Source organism: Equus caballus, chromosome 3 (assembly GCF_041296265.1).
Source record: "Equus caballus isolate H_3958 breed thoroughbred chromosome 3, TB-T2T, whole genome shotgun sequence".
Lineage (NCBI taxonomy): Eukaryota > Metazoa > Chordata > Mammalia > Perissodactyla > Equidae > Equus > Equus caballus.
The window spans coordinates 35,886,314-35,908,579 of record NC_091686.1 but is presented as its reverse complement, the minus strand read 5'-3'; the positions used below and the strand labels follow the sequence as shown (position 1 = coordinate 35,908,579).

The following is a 22,266-nucleotide window of genomic DNA, read 5'->3' as shown; positions in this document are numbered from 1 at the left end:
GCCCCCTGCCCGAACAAGGTGAGGGCCGCAGCTCTCCTGTCTGGACTCCTCTTCCCGCTTCCCCTCATCTCTCTGTTCCAATAGCCCATTCTTTGAAAACACGCCTAACTAAGAGCTGATCATGGATTTTTTTACATCCTGTGTGAAATGCAGTTAGAAAGAGGCCCTTTAAAATTACTGTCAAATTGTAAAAGGCATTGTTCCTTGAGACAGTGGTTTTAGGCGGATCCCTCTAAAAACAAAACGAAATGTTTTATTTTCTTTGCTGTTCACTTGAGAACAGCATATATACTGCTGTTTATATATAAGAACATATACTGGGGCTGGCCCCGTGGCCGAGTGGTTAAGTTCGCGCGCTCCGCTGCAGGCGGCCCAGTGTTTCGTCAGTTCGAATCCTGGCGCGGACATGGCACTGCTCATTAGACCACGCTGAGGCAGCGTCCCACATGCCACAACTAGAAAAACCCACAACGAAGAATACACAACTATGTACCGGGGGGCTTTGGGGAGAAAAAAGGAAAAAATAAAAATCTTTAAAAAAAAAAAAAAAAAAAAAAAAAAAAAAAAAAAAAAAGAACATATACTAAGTTATAAGTATATAAGAACATATACTAAGCTAGTCTTTAAAAAAAATTTTTTTTATTTTAATCTTTTAAAAAATCTTTCTTTTTTAAAAAACATACGTGTTTCCTGATTTTAGTAAAGAGGCTGTTGGGATATCAGCGTAACAATTCAGAGACTTCAGATGTAAGGCAGGGAGTTGTCACTGTGTCTGCGATGACTGTTCTTTTGTTTCCAGAAGTTGGAATAGCCTGACAGTGGACGAGGTGGGGGTAGTTCACTGGGGGCTGGGGCACTGGTCAGGCAGGGTTTTTGGGGGTTAGGGTTTGAGGGTGATGGTGGTGCCCATGAGAGGTAGGATGTAGCTTCCAGGGGCAGCATCTAGGGCTCCAAGGAGAGGGTCTCTTGGTTTCCCTGAAACCCAGAGAGGCTGCCTGGATCTGCTGAGTCACTGGCAAGACTCGGACTATGACCTGACCTCGTCTCGACCAGAGTCCTCCTTAGCCTCTTGCCTCCCTGAATGACACCACGAGATTGTTGGGCTTTTCTGGATCCTGGCAGCAGCTGTGTGGTGAACTTTCCCACTTTCTGTCCCATTGGGTCATTGCCTTTCCCCGTGTTCTACCACAGAGGCAGTGTTCTCGCTGCTGCAGGTTGGAGGAGATGTGTCCTGGGAGATGGTTCTCCTCAGTTTGCACTTGGGCTGAAAGGGAGCAGCCATCGAGGTGTAGGCGCTTCTGTAGGTCTGACTGCCCTTCTTTCTGTTGTGAGAAGTGACAGTGGATCTGGCACTCACATGGTGTGGGGCTGCCGGGCAGGCCTACCCCTCGGTCTCATCTCTCTGGGGCTTGAGTGTCCAAAGGTGGAATCTCCCACATAGAGGTGCTGTGAGGATTCAGTGAGGTCGAATTGGTGAAGCACTCTACAAGTACCTAGCACAGAGCTGGTGCTGTGTGTGTTTGTTAAAGAAATAAAACAGCTCTGCTCCCTCTCCTCTGCCACATGCCATGAAGGCCACAACCAAGCAGCCTGTTTTCCTTTTACAAACAAGCCACACCAATAAGGTCTTAGCTTTCTGGGAAGGAATCAGCTGCTCATAGTTGTCTCACTGAGCTGGGCCTGCTGTGGATAGGTACGGGGGTTCAGTCAACTTGTACCCCAGCACCCTATGCCTGGTTCTGTCCCTTGGAGGCCAACAGGACTAGGCCTCTGAGCTTCCTGGGGGGAGGGGTGGTGTGTGGTAGAGGCTGTGTGGATCTGGGTGGCTCTGGGTCCAGCAGGGACCTGGTCCTGTGTGTGCCTCTGTCAGCCCTGGGGACATTGTCTTCTGTGGGTTCTTCTTTTTTTTTTTTAAAGATTGGCGCTGAGCTAACAACTGTTGCCAATCTACATTTTTTTTTTTTTTTTTTTAGGAAGATTAGCCCTGAGCTAACATCTGCCACCAATCCTTCTCTTTTTGCTGAGGAAGACTTGCCCTGAGCTAACATCTATGCCCATCTTCCTCTACTTTTTATATGTGGGACGCCTGCCACAGCATGGCTTGCCACGTGGTGCCATGTCTGCACCCGGGATTCAAACTGGCGCACCCCGGGCCACCGAAGTGGAATGTGTGAACTTAACCACTGCGCCACCGGGCTGGCTCCCTCTTTTCCTTCTTTAGATTTCCTTAGGCTCCCTTTGGTCCAGCCCTCTAATGCACTTCCCGCAGGGACTAGCACAGCTAGGGTCTCTTTCTTGGTGCTTCGTAGTTGATTTCTATTGTTAGAGTTTCTGAAAGTAGCTTTGCATGCTAATAAATCCCAGAGTGGTCCATAATAGTTTCATACCCACTGGTCTCATTTTATTTGTGCTGCTTTTGGAAGAAGAAGTAGATAAAGTCTGATAACTTGTTGGCTCCTCTGCTGCCGTTTGTCTCCTTGGATTTCAGGTGCCGTTCAGGGATAGAGGAGAGAGGGGTCCTGGGGAAGGGTCCGGCCCTGAGTAGTTGATAAAGCTTCTAATTCTGACAGCTGGCCCTACCCTGCCCCTCCAAAAGTAGACTGTCGAAGAAAGACTGTTTTCATGCTCAGCTGCTCTTCCCAGCAAAGGTCTTTGCTGCACAAGAAATTTGGGTGAGCAGCCCCTTGGAGAACCCTCCATCTGTTCACAGTTACAGTTCAGGGGAAGTGTAACTAGCGTGTACTCCAGCATGAGAATTTTCTTACTGCTAAGTTCTTGTGCTCACTGCTGTTTTTAAAAAGTTTATTTATTTATTTATTTTAAGGTTGGCGCCTGAGCTAACATCTGTTGCCAATCTTTGTTTTTTTTCTTCTTCTTCTCCCAAAGCCCCCCAGTACATAGTTGTATATTCTAGTTGTAGGGCTGTCTGGCTGTGCAATGTGGGACACCACCTCAGCATGTTTTGATGAGCGGTGCCACGTCCGTGCTCAGGATTTGAACCGGTGAAACCCTGAGCCGCCAAAGCAGAGCACAGTGAACCTAACCACTTGGCCATGGGCTTGGCTCCTGGTCATTGCTTTTAGCCCCCACTTAATCCATCCTGTTTGTGTATCTTTGCACGTAAAAAAGGGTGTTCCTCACTAATAAATACAGTGTCCCTAATAAATTCATTTCTCTTGCTTGCAAAACCTGGTTGAAAGGACTTAACAGGTCTGGTAGCCCCTCGGTGGGGAGGATATTGCTTGAAGAACTTTCCATGTGCAGTAGGCAGTTAGGGTGTTGGCTGGCATCCTTACACGTGTGATGTTGTCGCTAATGATACAGTGCATGATGTAGTGCAGGGCGGGGTTGGAGAAGGGATGTTTGTGTTGGGAATTGAGACTGTGTTCTCACCTTCTCACTGACTGGAGGGCGCCTCATGTCCTGGAGTGCAGGTACCTCTTCATTTGTGCTGACTAAGAACATGTCTAATTTCAAATACTTTACATTTGACAAATTTCCTGGCTAGAGGAAAAATTCCTATTTATCTTTCTAATGAAAGATGTAGAGAGACTGGATATTGTGGTGAAGTGCTCGGTAACAGTGGCCGAGAGCCAGTTGGAAGAAGTGATGGTGAGAGTTAGAGGCTGGCTGGGAGAGTGTGGGGGCTGTGCTTGGGGCTGGAGGTAGGAGTGGGAGCTCAGCCCTTCGTGCTGCTGGGGAGTTGCCTGGCGGAGGAAGCCATGGGAAGCTGCAGAGCCGAACATTACAGAGTGGTGTCTTGCTGTAAGAATCTGGAATCCACCAGCATTCCTGGTGGTTGGTGGGGAAGAAAGGCTTGAACCATCTTGTATCTGCCCTTTGTAAGACTTAGGCCTCCTCCTTGAGCCGCTTATACACTTCTAGAGGAAATGTGACTTAGATGTGTAAAACCGCTCTGGAATGACACAATCTAGCTAGGTAAAAAATTGATTTGTTTTGGCCTAAAGCCTACAGGAATTGAGTGACAGAGACGTTGACAGACAAAAACAATGTGTCTGGATAAGCTGTTTCTAGAGAGAAGTTTAGAAAACTTTCTTTACTCAATCAGTTTTGAGCAAAACTCTATGGAAAGGAAGAGTCTTAGAAGTCTTAAGCTGTTGTTAACAGGCGGCTTTCTGAGATAGTTGCCAATGCGTTATCTAGGTAGGTACTACTCCATCATGTCCCAAATGTAGTTGTTAGTTGTATTTTAAAAAATTAAAAGATAGTGTCAAATACTGAACCTTAAGTCCTCAGTGAGAAGAACATAGACATCACTGGCATTTTTTCGGGCACCACCATCTGTGGGGTTGAAGCTTTTTGGGGTCTGGAGCAGGTGTCCTGCCTTCCCTCTTGCTTCTGTTTATGCTGGTTCAGTGTCTGTCCTCTGTGATTCCTCACTCTTTGTACTGTGTGCTCGTTGTATACACCAAGGACATTTCAGACCTGTTTAACCCTGTACATATTGGTGAATTAAAGCTTATTACTTTTTAAAAAAAGTATATTTCTAGGATCTTAGTCATAGCTGATCTTGATTTTGCTTCCAGTGCAAGGATTCTTAACTTCCAGACTTTTTATTTGGAGTTGTTTAAACTAAAATAGATTGTTTTGAAATCTGCCAACGAGTGCATTGTCAGGCTGAGATCTTGGATGACTTCAGGAAAGCTTTTAGCAAAGAGCATCCGGCAAGCTAGCTTTCTGTGAGTGGCTGTAATTGGCTGGCGCTATGGGGTCACCATAGCAACACTGGGTTACCTAGATTGCTGCATGAGGCCTCTATTTAATTATGCAGCGCAGGTTTAATTTTTTAGAATCAAGTTTGCACATCTTTGAAATCATTCTTTTTTTGAAGAATTGATTTTTTTTGTGACTTTGCATTTGTTATTGGGTGGCAGAATGTATTCTGAATTGGATTTGCAAGATCTTAAAAAATGTCTGTGTGATAGAGCCTGTTTGGGGAATTTCTTTGGTCTCTTCAGACTGGAAATTCGTTTAAATATTTTAGGACTTCCCCCAGAGAGTTTTAGTATATGCGTAGTGTAAGAAATGTTTATTTTTTGAGAACTGTGATCTGAACTCTCTTTTGCTTCAACACACATAGCACACCAAGATTTATACACAGACGCACATTGCAACACAGTCACAAAGATGCCTATTATTGGTGCCATGCGGATTCATTTTCCACTCTGGCAAGACTGGAAGAGGTGCTGGTGGGAACTGTCAGCTCCCAGGGGTGGGTGGTCCCTCTTTTGGGCTCCTGATAGGCCCGGGCAGCTTCCCAGCCCTCTAAGCTTTGCCCACTTGGGTCCTTAGTTTGTCCTTGTTGTGGCCTTGTAATTTTCTTTTCTAGTTCTGTGGTTATCATTGACCCCTATTTCCGTGGGAGCATTGACATTTTATACTTAAATATTGGTAAGATGTTCACTGTTTAAGAACAGCACACTGAATTCTTTGGAGGAAGCCTGTTGAGGTATATCATTCCATTGTGCCCTTGAAGAGCAGAGAGAGTAAGAAGTGGCAGGGAGTATGGTGTGTGGGGCTGAGAACACAGCTTGGGAGTCAGGGTCATTTTATGTTTTAGCCCTTGGTCCCGGCCTGCAGGGATTCCCTCTGTTGTCTCTGACTCTTCGTCAGACTCCTCGTGAGAGTGAAGTCAAGATCACGGAGCTAAAATGGTGGACTGCGGCTCAGCTCCCAAACCATCGGATGCGGTAGTGTTTTCAGAAAGATGTGTGTCGTAGAGGTGGAGCCTTTCCTCCTGGAGGCTGGCCATCCATCCATACCCTCACTGAGCAATGCTTGCTGTTAGCCTTTAGCCTTTACTGGGGTTTGTATAGAGCATCTTGGTCTTGTGTGTGAGCTGTGTAGGTGCCGAATAGAACAGGCTTTTCTTTGTTGACGTGTGGGCATGTTCACAGCCCTGATTACTGAGGTGCTCTCCTGGATGTTTCAACTGCATCTTAATATCACATTGCATTCTACTTGGATTTTCTCACCCACGTCCCCAAGTCACTGTTTTACATGGAGAACTTTGTCACTTATTTTTTCCTTTGGTGCGGTTTTTAGCACTAAAAGGTATATTCGATTTTCTCTCTTTAGAAGTAAAACCATTAACTTAATGTTGCTGGCTTTAAAATTTTTGTATATTCAGAGGTCATATATATTTGTGCTCATGACTCATATGTAGAGTTATTTATATCTAAATACTGTGCATCTTTCAAAGAACTTTTCTGTTGACCAAAAACAATGGGACTTACTTGAACCTTCAATGCTGAGTAGGAAAGATAAGAATTTTATTTGTGTGTGTACTTGGTTTTGAACAGCGTATGTTATACATTAAGATAATATTCTGTTGTGATATTTATGTCTGAGATGAATGGAAAAATGCAGTCACATTTGATGTCTGGAGATTGAATCTGTTTATTTAGAAGGGACTATGCCAGGTTCTCTAGGACAATGTCTTTCAAACTGGATCATGACCTGTTATGTCTTATTTAAGAAGTTTTTCCCTATCCCAAGGACATAAAGATAGCTTCCTATACCTTCCAAAAATTTTGTACTTTTTTTTTTTTTTTAAAGATTTTATTATTTCCTTTTTCTCCCCAAAGCCCCCCGGTACATAGTTGTATATTCTTCGTTGTGGGTTCTTCTAGTTGTGGTATGTGGGACGCTGCCTCAGCGTGGTCTGACGAGCAGTGCCCTGTCCGCGCCCAGGATTCGAACCAACGAAACACTGGGCCGCCTGCAGCGGAGCGCGCGAACTTAACCACTGGGCCACGGGGCCAGCCCCTAAAAATTTTGTACGTTTGCCATTTATATTTAAGCCTTTAATCTATCCCAAATTTGATTTTTGTGTGCGGTGAGAGATAAGGAGACGACTGTTGATAGTTTTCCTTGTGGATACTGGTTGTCCCAGCCTCATCCCTTGAGTAGATTGTTCTTTGCCTGCGGACTTGCCGTGCATCCTGTCATTAATCAGGTTTCCTCGTGCCTGAGTCGCGTCTGAGCTCCTGTGTCCTGTTGGTCAGCTTCTCTACCCTTGTGACACTATCACCTGTCTTCATTTTATGTTCTGATTGTTGCTGGGGTCTAGAAATGCAGTTGACTCATGTATATTCATTTTATATTTTGTATCCAGCATCTTCTCTTTCTATAGATGAGAGAACTAAGAATGATACAGGTTGTTAGAATGTCCCCAAGGTCACTGCTGATACAGTGGCATGGTCAGAATTTTAACCATAGCCATCAGACTGCAGAGTCCCTGGTCTTAGCTTGCATACACTGCCCCATTGGCTTCAAGAAAATTAGACTGGCTACAGCCTGAAGATGTATGGCAGAGGTGAATTGCAGGAAGATATACAAGCTGGGAGTCACAGTGGCACTAGGAGCAGTAGAGGGCTACAGAAGTGAAGCAGACATCCTGGAGGTGTGGAGGTGTAGCCAGGACTGCACAGCCCTGAGAACAGAAAGGGGGAGTTGGAGCCCTCAAAAGTGCACTGAGTTTGGAAAGCCACATGGACACACCCCAGTGGAGGTGTGTAGCAGGAGGGGGATCTTGCCAGAGATGCCACACTCGACATAGAAGATTGGGGGTTATTTGCTCAGATTGAGGAGAGAGTGGGCAACGAAGTGAGAGATTAGGAGGGAGAGGAGAGTAAGAAGGAGGAAGAGATGCAAGAGGAGAGAGGATGAGGAGGAAGGTGGGAAGAGAGGGCAGGTGGGCCTGCTTTGCCCTGCTCGTTGTGGGAACATCAGAGGGAAGGAATCAGGCATTAAGGCAAACAGGGTTCCATTTTTGGTGTATAATGGAAAGAGGTTTTTTGTGGCCTTTTGCTTTTATTCTCTGTCAAAGGATACATAAATATCATCTTGGACTCCTGGACTGAGAGTCATGTCCTGTCCCCGACAAGGGACACTGCTTTCTTGGGGACAACACAGTTTGTCTTGGTTTTTAATTATGGGCTTTCCGTAAGGAATCTAACTTAGCTTAATTTCACTGTTTTGAAAATATACTTCCAAGTTAAGTTAGATTTGGGTTGGATGTTATTTTTGTTTACATGCTGCTTTCTTGTGTCACCTTTTAGGAGATTGGGGACAAGTTGTGCTGAATTTATCAACTGTGACCATCTTTGGTTTAAATGAAACTACTTTCAACTTCCTTGCTTTCCACCTCTCCATCTTGTTTAAGATACAGTTAATAAACATAGATTAAATTCAGAATTTTATTCAATTAGAGTAAGCAAGTCAGTCAGTTCATCTAAGAGCAAAACATGACTTCTTTTTTTAAAGAAGTACCATTATTGGGGCTGGCCCCATGGGCGAGTGGTTAGGTTCACACGCTCTGCTTTGGTGGCCTGGGGTTTTGCCGGTTCAAATCCTGGGTGCGGACATGGCACTGCTCATCGGGCCATGCTGAGGCACCGTCCCACATGCCACAACTGGAAGGACCCACAACTGAAAACACACAACTATGTACCGGGGAGCTTTGGGGAGAAAAAGGAAAAATAAAATCTTTAAAAAAAGAAAAAAAGAAGTACCATTATTTAACCCATATTTCAAGATGTCTCAACTGACACTTGGCTGGGTTTCTCTCATAATTACTTAATTATATAATTTAATCGAAACAAATATGTGGTCAGTTTTTTTTTGGTTTGCAAGCATCTCGCGCTTAGCTGTCAGTGTTGAAGGTATTTGTTTGGATTTTGAAGAAAGTCGGCTTACAAAAATACTCTGATGGTGAATCCAGGGAGGAGAGCTTTGGTTGCCCTGATTCTTCTTATTTGGATCCTAGTCGTTGTCCCCCTGCAGCTGCTCCAGTCTCACTGTTGTGGAATGGCCATCCCGCTCTGTTCTCTCTCCACTCCCAAGGCATACATTGTTGGAGGTTCCTGTAAGATACTTGCTACTAGAAAACAGTGTGTTTTTCTATTGAAATTTCTCTTGTTGATGAGGGTCGTCTACCAGGAAAGAAACTTGGATTTTCATGTTTTAATAGAATAAAGTTTTATTCCACTTTTCAAAACAGACATTCCACCCCTTTGCTTGGGGGAGTCTCCTGTCTGACGAGTTGGGGGATATGTGTGGATATGCACATGTCTCTCTGCTTGGTGTCAAAACCTCTTGGCTAATGAACACGTCATTTTAACAGTTGAGCACTGTTACTAGAACACAGTTGTCCTCCTGGAAATTTGAGGTGATTTAGAGATGAAGAGTGTCTCCAGCATATTGAATTAAATATAGAAATTGAAGTGAGAAAGAGGTGGTATTCTTTGAACTGACAAATTGTGTTCATTTGTGAAGGGGTGCTGACTGTGGGTTGTGGGTAGATGTTGGGCTCCCAGCAGACGGCGTATCTTGGAGGTGACTCACCACGCTGACGTGTACACTCTCACCTCCACCGTGCAGCCCCTACCACCAGGCCTTTCAGGTCAGTGTTGCTGTTCTTGTGCATTTGTACCTTCTTCAGGGTGGGGACGTCCTCCAAACACCCAGGAACTTAGCAGTAGATAAGCCATCAAACGTTAGATCACAAGAGTCTAAAAGAGGGTCTTGATTTGAGTCCTGAGGCTCCACGTGTGTGGTGTGGCTGTCTGAGTCTGATTTTGCCCCTTCACTCTCTACCCTTCAATAAAGAAGGATCTGATCTTGTCCTCAGAGCAGATTTTGGACCTGGGAGACGTCTGTTGTGAAATGTATGGGATCCTTTTGTTGAGTCGCTGGGTGAGAGTACCCTTCCTGGACTAGCAGCATGTGTTGCCACGTCAGCATGTTCATAGACAGGGCCGGGGTCCCCTCTGAGCTCAGCCTGTGGGGGGCACTAGACTCTATAGGAGGGGTGGCTTCTCCTTGCAGCCCTGCTGCTCCTGCCTCATGTGGCTGTCATGGAATCTTCTTCTTTCTGTGGCCTTTCTCAAACTAGGCCTCTGACTTATTTTAGAGGGGAAGATGTTTGAGAAACATTGCTTTCTGGTGATTGTTTCCACAGTTGAATAATTGGTGCTTTGGGTGGGAGAGTGAGACTAGATCCCTGATTACTAAATTTGCTTGGGAACCATTTAAAAAATTTTTTTACAATCCTCACCCCAGACACATGGGATCTGAAGCATCTTTAGGGGGTAGGAATATGTAGGAAACAAATCATGAGTGATTAAAGTCTTTGTAATAACAGTGGGCATATCTTCTGTGCAGCTGCATGCTTTCTTGTGTGCCTGTGTGCAGCTTGGGCCTCCTGTTAGAGCTAGTGGGTGGATCAGGCTGGGCAGCGGTAGGGGATCTTAAGTTCCTGGTGGATAGGAGGCAATGCAAGTGAGGGGGGTGGGCTGGAAATGGCTGCATTTGGAGGCCAGTGTCCTGTCTGCATCTCTACCCCCAGATACTATGGTTAAAGAAAAGAATCAATAACTGTTGCTTATCTTACACGTTTATGTAACTATTTTCCAGGTGCCCTTTGACTGTTTTCTTACGCAGTTCTTGTAGGCTGAGAGGAGAGCAGCATTCCCCTCCTGTCCTCTCTGTCTCCCTCTCCCTCACTGCTTCGTAACGGAAAGGTTTTAATTTGAGAGCTTAATCTTGCTGGAATTGGGCCTAGTGAGCAACACTTCTTTCCTAGTCAGTAATAGCATTTTGAAATCCCATTTCAGTGGTAGTAAGGTGGAGGAAAAAGAAGTTTGTAACTTTGTGTACACTTACAGGTATTCCAGTGCTGTCAGGAATTGGTAACTCGGAAAGGGGGAAAATGCACACTTTATTCATAGAAATGTACTAATTTGTAGGTGAGGCAGAATCAGAGAGTTCTGAGGAACCAGTTTGCTGTGCCAAAAATCTTGAGTTACCTGGGGACCAGGAGCTGCCCAGGCATGGCCACTCGGCTGGGGCTTGTAGTGACACGCTCTGGATGGGGAGACCTTCTTACTTTCTGTATTAATTAATTTCTAATTAATTTTGTCTATAAACTATGTTTATTTGCAGTGAATTTTCAGTTATATCAAAGAATGATTGTAGGCTGCATGGATTGAAAGGACAAATGCGCAGTGGTGAGGGGGAGAGCTTTATTGCGGCAGTGCTGCTCTAGGAAGCAGCCTTGTTTCCCTGCTTGCTCGCACAGCCGTTAGTGACGCGCTCTCGTGTTCTCCCAAGTGGAGGGTTTCCTCTACACTGTGTCTTCCATTTGCCTGTATGCCATGTGACCAGGGTGCAGTGTGGGGCTGGCTCCGAGACTGTGGATCCTTTAGGGACTCAGGAGACAGCACAACAGTTGTACTTCAGCATGAGTCGGGAGGGGCGCTTGGGAAAGGTTTCCCGAGGACGTTGGTGACATAATAGAAAAATAGAAAACAGTGTGTGTCTACTCTAGAAAATGTGAAACGTCTTGACAGCATAAGGAAGAAATTCACGACTCGAGTGTGATGTTGGAGGATGAATAGGAGCTGGCCCTGGTGGCAGGGGAAGAGGGAGCCTCCTACAAGGGAAACATGATGTTTTCAAGAAATTGGAAGAAGTCTGGAATTGCTGAGGAGGCAGCCCAGGACTGCATCATTCAAAGCCTGTGTTCCCGTGGCTTTCCAATAGGGGTCATGGCCTTAGTGGGATCCAGCCCACACCAGCAGCCAACCTAGAATATAGTAGAGACTGTATGAGTGGGGTGCCTCCTGTGGGAAGGGCAGTTTTGTCCTTGAAACCTTTTCTCCTGTGGTGTGCTTGTGTGTGTGTGTACTGCGTCATGATGTAAAACATTTCTCACTGTGAGCCTGAAGTTTGAAAAACACTAACGTATTCCTTGTTAGCCCGGTGGGTGACTCCTGTAGGCCAGAGTGAGGTGTAAGTAAGGTGATTCACATGTGCAGGTTCACTTCTCAGCGGTGGGGGCAGTGAACTGGCTGGTGTGTGGTTTCGGGGGAGATAACGCAGGTGAAGTCATACTGAGAGATTGCTGGGTTAAGATTTAGGACAGCAGCAGGAGGAGGGGAGAGAGTGAGGTTGGAAGCCAGAAGTGGCAGAAATGTCAACTGGCTTTGGATCGTAAGAGAGAAGGGGACAACAGGTTTCTGGCTTGGAGGATTGTCTAGACAGTGACACCCTAACCAGGGCAGGAGGTACAGCAGTCATAACTGACTGGGGGGCACGGTGCATGTGCTGTGGGTGTGTCTCTGACGTGGTTGCACTTTGTGAGCTCAGTGAGGAGCTCTGAGCTGGAGAAGTGGAATTGGGGTTTAACAACATGGTTGTTAAAACCACAAAGGCAGATAAGATTGCCCAGAGAGGGCTGAAGGAAGCCACATTTAAGGAGCAGGTGGAGGAGGAAGATCTGCCCAGTGAAACCAGTGGACACAGAGTTAGCAAGAGAACCTGGAGTGGTGTGTGGGGAGCTGGCAGAGGGGGCAATGGTACAAGAATGCTGCTCAGAGCCCAAGTAAGGTGGGCATCAGTTATGCTCCTGATATAGGCGGAGGAGGAACTGAGCCTGCCTTGGACTTCTTGGCGTGAATTATCTTGTCATAAGTGCCAGCATCATGTCAGTATTTGGGCTCAAGGAGGGCTTTGCCAATGATAGACTTAGAATGCTCTCCTGGAGCTGGGGGTACATGGGAGGTGGGTGGTGTGTGTGTGTGTGTGTGTGAGTGAGACTGTTCTGAAAGCAGAATACTCTAAAGCCTGAGTGTGATCCTGACTTTGAGGCAAATGATGTAACCTCTCAGAACCTGGTTTCTTAGCAGAAAAATGGGTATGATCCTGTTCCCCTGGGGTTGTTGTGAGGGTTAACTGGGATGGTGCATGGAGAAGTTGATGCAGGTCACTGTTGGGCACTGGCAAGACTGGCAGGGGCCAGGACTCTTCTGCTCTGGGACCCTTCCAGACGCTTGAATGGGTCAGAGCTTATACAAACAGTACGTAAATACATTATATACCAGGTCACACTCACTCAGGCCAGCCTTCTTTTAATGATCTGTCCTTCACCTTTGCTCCTTGAGAGTTCCGTGAACACAGTTGGATGCAGCTCCGCCTGTCAGAAAGGCTCTGTTGAGTATGCAAAGGCTTGGTTGAGAGGATGGATGGAGCTGGGGCTGACTTCCCCGGGGGGTCACGTGTTTTTCTCAGCCTGTGCACCCACTCCCGGCAGTTGTAGGGGCTCCATTTGTGATGCAAGAGAAAGAGGAGGAGTACAGTCATACTAAGTTAAGTGATTTCCAAAGAGAAATTGGAAAAGATACCTTCTAAAGAAGAAACTCCCCTTTGTCTGTCTGAAGAGAGCACTGTGGTTTATTCTGGTGACACTCCTCCTTTCCTTCCAGTGGCTAGGTGTCCAGTGGGGCTGGGGTAGAGCCTGCAGGGTAGAGCACCTGTTAATAAGTCACTCATTCAGTTATTCACCTTTGTCCTTATTGCAGGGAGCACTCGGCTGCATCTCTGAACGTCCGAACATCAGAGCTGAGCGTTGCTGCTCCAGCTCCGTTCTGTGACGTCAGAGCTGTGCACTCCTGCCTGCTGTTTCCTCACACGCCCCTTTACAGCCTAGTCATTGCAGTTCAGGGCTCAGCTGCACAAGTGACTGCTGTGGCTTCACGTTCTAAATGAAAAGAGCAGTACACATTTAGGGAAACTGATGCGTTTTAAAGGAAACAATGTTATGTTGGATATCAAAGAGTCTTAAACTTTTAGAACTAAAGGGCTTTTAGGGCTTATCAAATCTAATCCTCCTGTTTTATAGATTAATAATCTGAGGGTTTCCCCCCCAGTACTTAAAAAAAAAAAAATCACCCTTTTAGGGAAAAAAAAATGACAACATACAAGTACTTTGTCTACACTCAAAAAATATTCGGGAGAACTTTCTGGTTCCGTATGTTGCAGCACAGGTGTTTAAAGGAAAGCATTTGCGACAGTTCCATGTGGGTTTTAGGATCATTTATCCAGTTTTGGACAAGAGGCAGTTGGGATCGCAGTGAATCTGTAGGTCTCTTTAGGGGGAGTATTCCATTTTAACAACATCACACCTTCCAGGCCATGAGCACAGGGTTCTCCCCTTACTCAGGCCTTCTGTACTTTGTTTCAGCTGTGTTTTGTGGTTTTTAGTATATAAGTCTTGCACCTCTTCAGTTAAATTTATTCCTAATTATTTTATTCTTTTTGATGCTGTTATAAATGGCATTATTTTCTTAATTTCCTTTTCGGATTGTATAGAAATAACAACTGATTGTTTTGTGTATTGATCTTGTGTCCTGCAACTGTGCTGTGCCCATTTATTAGCTCTGATAGTTTTTTGTAGATTCTTTAAGGTTTTTACACTCCTTTTTTTTTCCTTTTAAAGATTGGCACCTGAGCCAACATCTATGGCCAATCTTCTTCTTCTTCTTCTTCTTTTTTTTTATCCTTATTCTTCTTCTCCTCCCTGAAGCCACCCAGTACATAGTTGTATATTCTAGTTGTGGGTCCTTCTGGTTGTGCTATGTGGAATGCCACCTCAGCATGGCTTGATGAGTGGCGCCATGTCTGCACCCAGGATCCGAACCGGGGAAGCCTCAGGCCACTGAAGTGGAGTGCGCGAACTTTACCACTTGGCCACTAGGCCAGTCCCTACATTCCTTTTTTAAGGTGGGTTTTCTAGTTGGACAACCCAGTTTAGTTCAAGCTTCAGTTGTGTCACATGGATGGAGGTGTTGGTCCCCTGTCTGTGCCCTGATGTGGTTGGTAGATTGTGTCTGTTCAGCTCTGTCCCGATAAGTCCTGTTCGTCTTATGTGGGTTTCCAGGGGAGGGAATAGAGAGTGCTTGCCCTGAGTTTAGTGGACAAGACTTTTGTAGATGAGAACAGTGTGTTCACGGAGCTGTGCTGATCCTGAGTTCCTGTGTAACAGAAGACAGGCTGCTACCTAGCTCCTGTAGTCTATCCTCCTTGGGTTATTCATTTTGTAAAAATAAAACAGATGAATGTTGGGAGAGGTTGCAAATAAACCTGCGATTGTTCTGTAGAGCTGCACACTAGTGAAGTGAAACAGCCACAGCACTGATTTCTGTCATCTTGGGTATTTCCAGTGCCCAGGACCCTGATCGTAAAATGGTGAGATGGCCAGGTAACAACACAGTCATGTTTTTTTGAGTTTTGCCCTTAGAGTGTAAGAGTGTAATGCTGATTTGGAATTCTGTGAGTTTGCTAACAGCTGGAGATAATGGTAATCTGTTTCCTGACTTAGACCCTTGGAAAAGTTGTTTGTCTTTGTTAATCAGGGTTTCAAGCTTGTATGATGTGTAAACGACTCTTCTTTGTTGGGCTTCTTATACTGGGCCGGGGGGTGGGGAGGGCAGGGGTTGTGTCAGGGAGCCTGTGAATTTAACAGTTGTGGACTTCGTGAGTGAAAGTCAGCACTGATTAATGTTTTCTGGAGTCTGAGTGACTCCTGCCAGGGACAGGACAGCCTGGTTTGCACGGTCCAGCGTTGTCCACTCCCTCTGGATGTCAGGGGCCTATTTTCACAGCTTACTCCCAGTTACTTTCTCTTGTTTGATTTCACACTTTTATCCTCCCAATTTTCAGGAATTTCTCAGTTTCTGGTCTAAAGAGCTGGCCTCTTCTGTCTTTCTTTATAGCTATGCATGTATTTATTTTAAGAAACTCATTTTCTGTCACTTCCCTGGATTTGTTAGCATGAGCGTGAGATCCGTTTGCTTTGGACTGGAGCCTCAGGCTTCTCCTGCTTCCTGGGCGACCAGCAGGGTGTTGGATTACTGTCAGCACAGTCCTCCTGCAAGGGGAGGGTGTGTTCAATGGACCCCTCTGTGCTCATTCTGCATCTGTTCACTTTACACTTTCTTCTGTTAAGGGGTATAAAGAGAATTGTCTTGAAACGTTAGTTTTCTGTTTCTTGCTTGTTTTGTCCTGCAGCGAAAGAGGAACATTTGGATTGAAGAAAGGAGTTGTGTAAGGAGCGGCCGTTCTCCTTCCAGCTTCTTTCCCACCCCACCTCATTTCTAAAGTTTGCTTAGTTGCCTTTATTTATTCCCTCGAGCCTTCTTTCTCACTCTAAATCAAATAAAGAAAACAGTAACGGGGGGCTGGCCCCGTGGCCGAGTGGTTAAGTTCGCGCGCTCCGCTGCAGGCGGCCCAGTGTTTCATCTGTTGAATCCTGTGCGCGGACATGGCACTGCTCATCAAACCACGCTGAAGCGGTGTCCCACATGCCACAACTGGAAGGACTCACAACTAAGAATATACAACTGTGTACTGGGGGGCTTTGGGGAGAAAAAGGAAAAAAATAAAATCTTTAAAAAAAAAAAAACAGTAACAAAGAGCACCCATTCTAAAACAAAAAACAAATAATTGCAACCCTCCCCCCCCAGCTTGTTTCCCTGGATGTTGGTCAAGGGCAGGATAACAGCCCCGACTGGAGATGACAGTGGCGCCCACTCCACAGCAGAGTGAGACATGGGACTGTGGGACTCTGGGCACTGTCAGGGGAGGGCATGTTTCCTGGCTTGTTGGCAGGTAGAATTCAGTCTGTCAGATCTTTCTGTGACTGCGAACTTTAAAATGCGGTGAGACAGATCCGTGGTCTTCAAACTGTCTTCCTTCAGTCCTCTAGGGTCCCGTTTGAAGGATGTTTTAAAAGCTGCAATGAGAAGAGCGCGCACGTTTGTATTTTACATTTCCAATTTTGAGAGAGAGAGTGACTGAGTGTGCGTGCTCTGCGGCCAGCCAGCCCAAATGTGAGTCCTCGCCCCACCATTAATGTGGGACCTTGGCTAAGTTTCTCACCTTCCCATGTCAGTTTTCTCCTCTGTAAAGTGGGGATAATAATGATACCTACCTTATGGAATTGTGAGGATTAAATGAATTAATATTAGGTCAAACCATATGACATTGCCAGTATTAGACCTTTTTTTTTTTGAACAAAATGAGATCATTGTAGGTTCACATACAGTTGTAAGAAATAATACAGAGAGATCCCTTTATAATTGGTCCAGTTTTTCCAAAAGTAACATTTTGCAGAACTGTAGTATAAAATCTCAACCAGGATGTTGACATTGATAGAGTCTACAAATCTTACTCTGATCACTCCAGTTGACTTGCACTGTGTGCTGTGTGCACTTTTATCACATGTTTAGGTCCCTGTATCCACCGTCACCACACAGGTCTCTCCTGTTGCTGTTTATCACCACACCCACCTCCCTTCTACCTCATCTCCTCACTCTTGTCCCTAACCCTGGCGACCACCAGTCTGTCCTCCATTTCTGAAACTGTCCTATGAGAATGTCATATAAATGGAGTCAGGTAGACGTAACCTTCTGGGACTGGCTTTGTTGGGTCCGCATGATTCCTTGCGATCCATGCGAGGGCTTGCTGTGTCAGTAGCTCCTTTTTGTTGGTGAGTGCATGTCATGGTGTACACAGACAGCAGTCTGTTTAACCATTCACCTGTTGAAGGACATCGAGGCTGATTCCAGATTTTGGCAATTATGAATAAAACTGCTATGAGCATTCTTGTGGAGACTGTGATTGGACCATTCTCGACCTACAAAGATGGTGATCTCAAATAGTTCAGTCTAGTACCAGGGAGCCACTGAGGGCTCTCCTGTGAGTGTTGGTGTTGCTGCTGGACCTAGCTTGTCTGTGTGCAGACCTTGAAACACATCTCTTGCTGTCTCTGAGCATGAGTTTGAACTTACTGAAGAAATATTTACAGACGGTCTCCGACTTACGGCTGTTCGACTTAGGATTTTTCGACTTTATGATGGTGTGAAAGCGATACGCATTCAGTAGAAACCATACTTTGAATTTTGATCTTTTCCTGCGCTATGCTCTTATGATCCTCTCTTGCGATGCTGATATGCTGCAGGCAGTGGCAGAGAGCCCTGCGATCACATGGGTAAATAACCGATACATTTACAACCGTCTGTCCTCACACAACCACTGTGTTTTCCCTTTCAGTACAGTATTCAATCAGTTACATGAGGTAGTCAACACTTTACTATAAAATGGGCTTTATGTTAGATGATTCTGCCCGACTGTAGGCTGACGTCGGTGTTCTGAGCACGTGTAAGGTAGGCTAGGCTAAGTTGTGATCTTCAGTAGGTTAGATGGATTAAATGCATTTTCGACTTAGGATGTTTTCAGCTCATGATGGGTTTATCAAGACATAAGTTGAGGAAGATGTGCACTTATCAGGAAAGCCATAGTTGGTACTGGTCTCTTCAGACCCAGCCCTGTGCCTGCCCCTCTGCTCACAGAGCCTCCCACACGGAAGGAATACGCTGCCGCTTTTCCATGGGGAGGAGGGAGGAGAAGACAGAAATGGACACAGTCCTGCAGCTCTTGGGATGTGGCCACCACACAGAACCCTGGTGCCGTTTGTGCTGGTTCTGTCACTGAGGGTACGTGGAGTGTAGTCATCCAGGGTGCCGCTTCTGGGGCACTGGAGTCAGTCAGGCTCATACAAGGAGCATGAGCCCCTTGCGTGGTGAACCTCTGCTGATGAGAGCTGTAGAAGAGGGGGATTGAGAAAGCGGTTCTGTGGCTAACAATGCTTTAAGACCTGTGGGCTGAGGCCTCTGTAGGAAGACCAGGCTGCTGCTAATTTGGATTCCTGGGCTAATTAGGGCATTTGGAAAGGTGGTGAAGGGACGGAGATCAGGAGGCCTGAGCCGTGTTCAGTACTTTAAATCCAGAGGGAAAATTATTAATCTGAAAGACTGGTGTGTGGGCCAACTAAAGATACCATGGTTTCTTTGGTGTTGATTGGAAGTACATCAAAATAGGTTTAAAAAAATTGCTCCTGGGGCCGGCCCGGTGGCACAGCGGTTAACTTCGCACGTTCTGCTTCAGTGGCCTGGGGTTTGCCCGTTCGGATCCTGGGTGCGGACATGGCACCGCTTATCAAGCCATGCTGTGGCAGGCATCCCACGTATAAAGTAGAGGAAGGTGGGCACAGATGTTAGCTCAGGGCCAGGCTTCCTCAGCAAAAAGAGGAGGATTGGTAGCAGATGTTAGCTTAGGGCTAATCTTCCTCAAAAAAAAAAAAAAATTGCTCCTCTACTGCTGATCAGAAAGTATGATTAGCAGTTATAGGTCTTTGATTAATAAAAATGGAGGTTAACTAAATATAGTTCTATAAGTGAAATCTTCCAAAACTTGGAGTTCCTTTAGAGGAGAAAAGGATGGCTCTCTGTGGTGAAAACATTAGTAATTTAGGACAGCCCCCCCCCCCCCCCCAAAATAATAGAGTCTATCTAGGGTCCTTACATGATTATGAGTCTTGCTGAGGTCAGTGTGCATGCCGTTGGTGGCTCTTCACGGAGAACCTGAGTGAAAACAACACTGTCTCTCGTTGTGTAGCAGAGAAAGGAAGGCCAGCTTTCCAGTGTAAATTTTCATGCAGAAATGAGATGGCTTATTATGAATATCATGAAATTTCTTGGTAATTTTTTTATGAAGTTTTTTCTCTGCCCCTAAAGTGGCCCCCAGCTCATTAAAGGAATTGGTGGGATATGAAAGAGTAGAAAGATAAATTTAAAATCTTGCATTGCCCCACCATTCAGAAATAACCACCACTAGTGTTAAAGATGACTCCTAATTTTTCTCAAAAATTTGCGTCATTTTCTTTCTTTTTTTGGGGGGGTGAGGAGGATTGGCTGTGAGCCAACGTCTGTTGCTAATCTTCCTCTTTTTGCTTGAGGAAGATTGTCACTGAGCTAACATCTGTGCCAGTCCTCCTCTATTTTGCATGTGGGACACTGCCACAGCATGGCTTGATGAGTGGTGTGTAGGTCCGTACCGGGGATCTGAACCTGTGAACCCTGGGCTGCCGAAGCGGAGCGCATGAACTTAACCACTATGCTACTGGGCCAGTCCTTGGTGCCATTTTTCTTACACAGATTGTATGTGTCAGACTTCTCAGCACTTGTCCATATTGCTAGCCCCATTGGTGGGAACTTCTCCCTCTTGGTTCTGATGGATTCTTGGTGAGGCAGTGCATCCATTGTGGCCTCGCCCACCCCCAGACATGGGTGGGCAGTTGTCTGTCTATCGAATTCCTGCCCCTCTGACTTGTCGCCTGCCAGCTGTATGAGACACTGACTTTTTCATGTCTCCATGGTCTGTGCCTGCACTCTGTGCCCTGAGCTCTTTATTTCTGGGCTGGGAACATGCTCTTTGAAACTCCTGAGCTAGAAGCTGACAGTAAAAAGTATAGTCTGGTGCATTTCTGTTTGAAACTGTAGCTTGATTCTAGTTGGGATAGTGATAGTTCTGATGTGAACGTGTATGCTGTGTGAAGCTTTTTTCATATCTTAGAATATTTCTTCTATGTGTATTCCCCAGAAATTGGATTACTCTGTTATATGGTATAAATATTTTAGAGGCTTTTAATTTGTATTGTCTTCCAGAAATAATTGAGTCAGTTACTAAAGTATTTTCCCTTAGAATGAAAAGTCCTTCAGACCAGGATTTAGAAGACCTGGGTTCTGTTTCCAACTTGGTTTTCATTCCCTGCTTGACCTCAGACAACTAAAAAAAAAATTTTTTTCCCACCTCATTTTACCAAATTTGGGCCCAGTTTCCTTATTTATAAAGTAGCAGTTGAATTAGAGCCTAATTCTCTACCAGATGCTTTTGCCCTTCAGGTGACTATGGCAGTGTCTGGAGACATTGTGGTCGTCACACCTCAGGGGGTGCTACTGGCGTCCTGTGGGTGGAGGCCAGGGCTGCTACTCCACACCCTTCAATGCTCGGGAGAACAGAGAGTGATCTGGCCCCAGTGTCAGCAGTGCTGAGTTGAAGAAACCTTGGATTGGAAGGGCCTCACATTTTCTTCACATCTGTGCTAGTCGATGTTATGATTTGCTGTCTTCCTATTACAGACATTCATTACACAATACAATTCTGTATTGTTCCATTACTGTTTTTATAGGAACATGGGAAAGCTTAATGACCTACTTGTTACTTTTCAGTAAAACCAAGTTGTAGTGATTGGAAGCTGCTTTTCCACGTTTGTGTTTGGTAGTCCCGGATGTTAATGTTGGCTTTGAAAGGGGCTGTACAAGATTATAAGGAGAGAAAAGTCTTGCTCCATCTTTGCAGGACACACACATGTGTCAGCACAGGCCAGGAAACCACTGTGAGCACAGAGCTTGGGACTCCTGTGCCTACGAGTCCTGAGAACCTGCCCTGACCGCCCCCCCCGCCCCGCTCACCTCGGGGCATGGAGAAAAGGGTGGGAGCGCTGTTTTCTTTTTCATTAGTACTGGTTTGTTTTATTCTTGAAGACCTCACAGCTCTCCTGGGAGATTATACAGTTTTATTACATTGATTTTCTTCATGGTTCTGCGGTATAATTTCTCACTTTCTTACTGGCACTCTTATTGTGTTTGTATGGCAAGGCTACGGTAGCTACTTGATTTATTTGATTTATTGTGTATAGGAGGTTTGAGAGGCTTCTAAATAAAATCAGTTTTTTACGGTGATTTTGCAAGATTGTTTATTGTGTCATTTGCTCTTTTTTTGATAGTAGACTTTGAGTTTACCCTCATATTGTTGAAATTGCTACATTTTGATGTAAAAATATTTGGTGAATGAAGTAAGTTCTTAGTTGTCTCTGTACTTTTAAATTCCTGGTTGTGAATGACAAAAATAAATTATTTCCATTAATCACAAAATGGAGGAGTGGCCAGTTGCACAGTTCAGGGACCAGGGATTAGCCCGGCTTTCACAGGGCGTGGCCTGTGCTACTTTCTCCTCTCCACAACCTGCCGGGGCAGCAGAGGAGTGCAGGGTGCGCAGCCTCTGGCACTGTGGGGGTTCTGGAAGTCTCTAGCTAGGACAGCGTGTGAGGTGTGCAGTTGTTATGGTGTAAACATGGCAGCCGGCTTCCCATGCCTGTGCTCCAGCTAAGCCTGCTTTACCCATATCCCTCGCGGAAACTTCTGGGTGCTCTTCCTGAGTAGTATCCACCTACCCCCACCACCAGGAGGAACCATTAGTTTGAATTTTGTATTTTATGGTGGTTTGCTTTTCATTGATGTTTTACTGTACACGTAGTAAATAAAATTTATTGTTTCCTGTGCTTTTGAAAGACACAGATATATTCAGTATCTTCTTCTGAGATCTTTTGTTTTCATTCGTTATTATGCTTTTTGAGATTCACTTATATTGATATGTATAGTTGTAGCTTAATAATGGGTGAAGAGATTGTTTACCCGTGGGTGGCAGCTGCACAGAGTGGCCCGGCTTCTGTCAGGAGTGAGTTGGAAGGAGGCAGCCTGTTGAATGGACTGCTCTGTTCGG

At 45.4% G+C, this 22,266-nt stretch overlaps 1 protein-coding gene across 22 annotated transcripts in view; it reads left to right on the top strand.

Annotated features, from left to right (window-relative positions):
* Positions 1–22,266, top strand: part of ANKRD11 (ankyrin repeat domain containing 11) — a 213,756-nt gene that overhangs the window by 57,462 nt on the left and 134,028 nt on the right. The window lies entirely within an intron of this gene.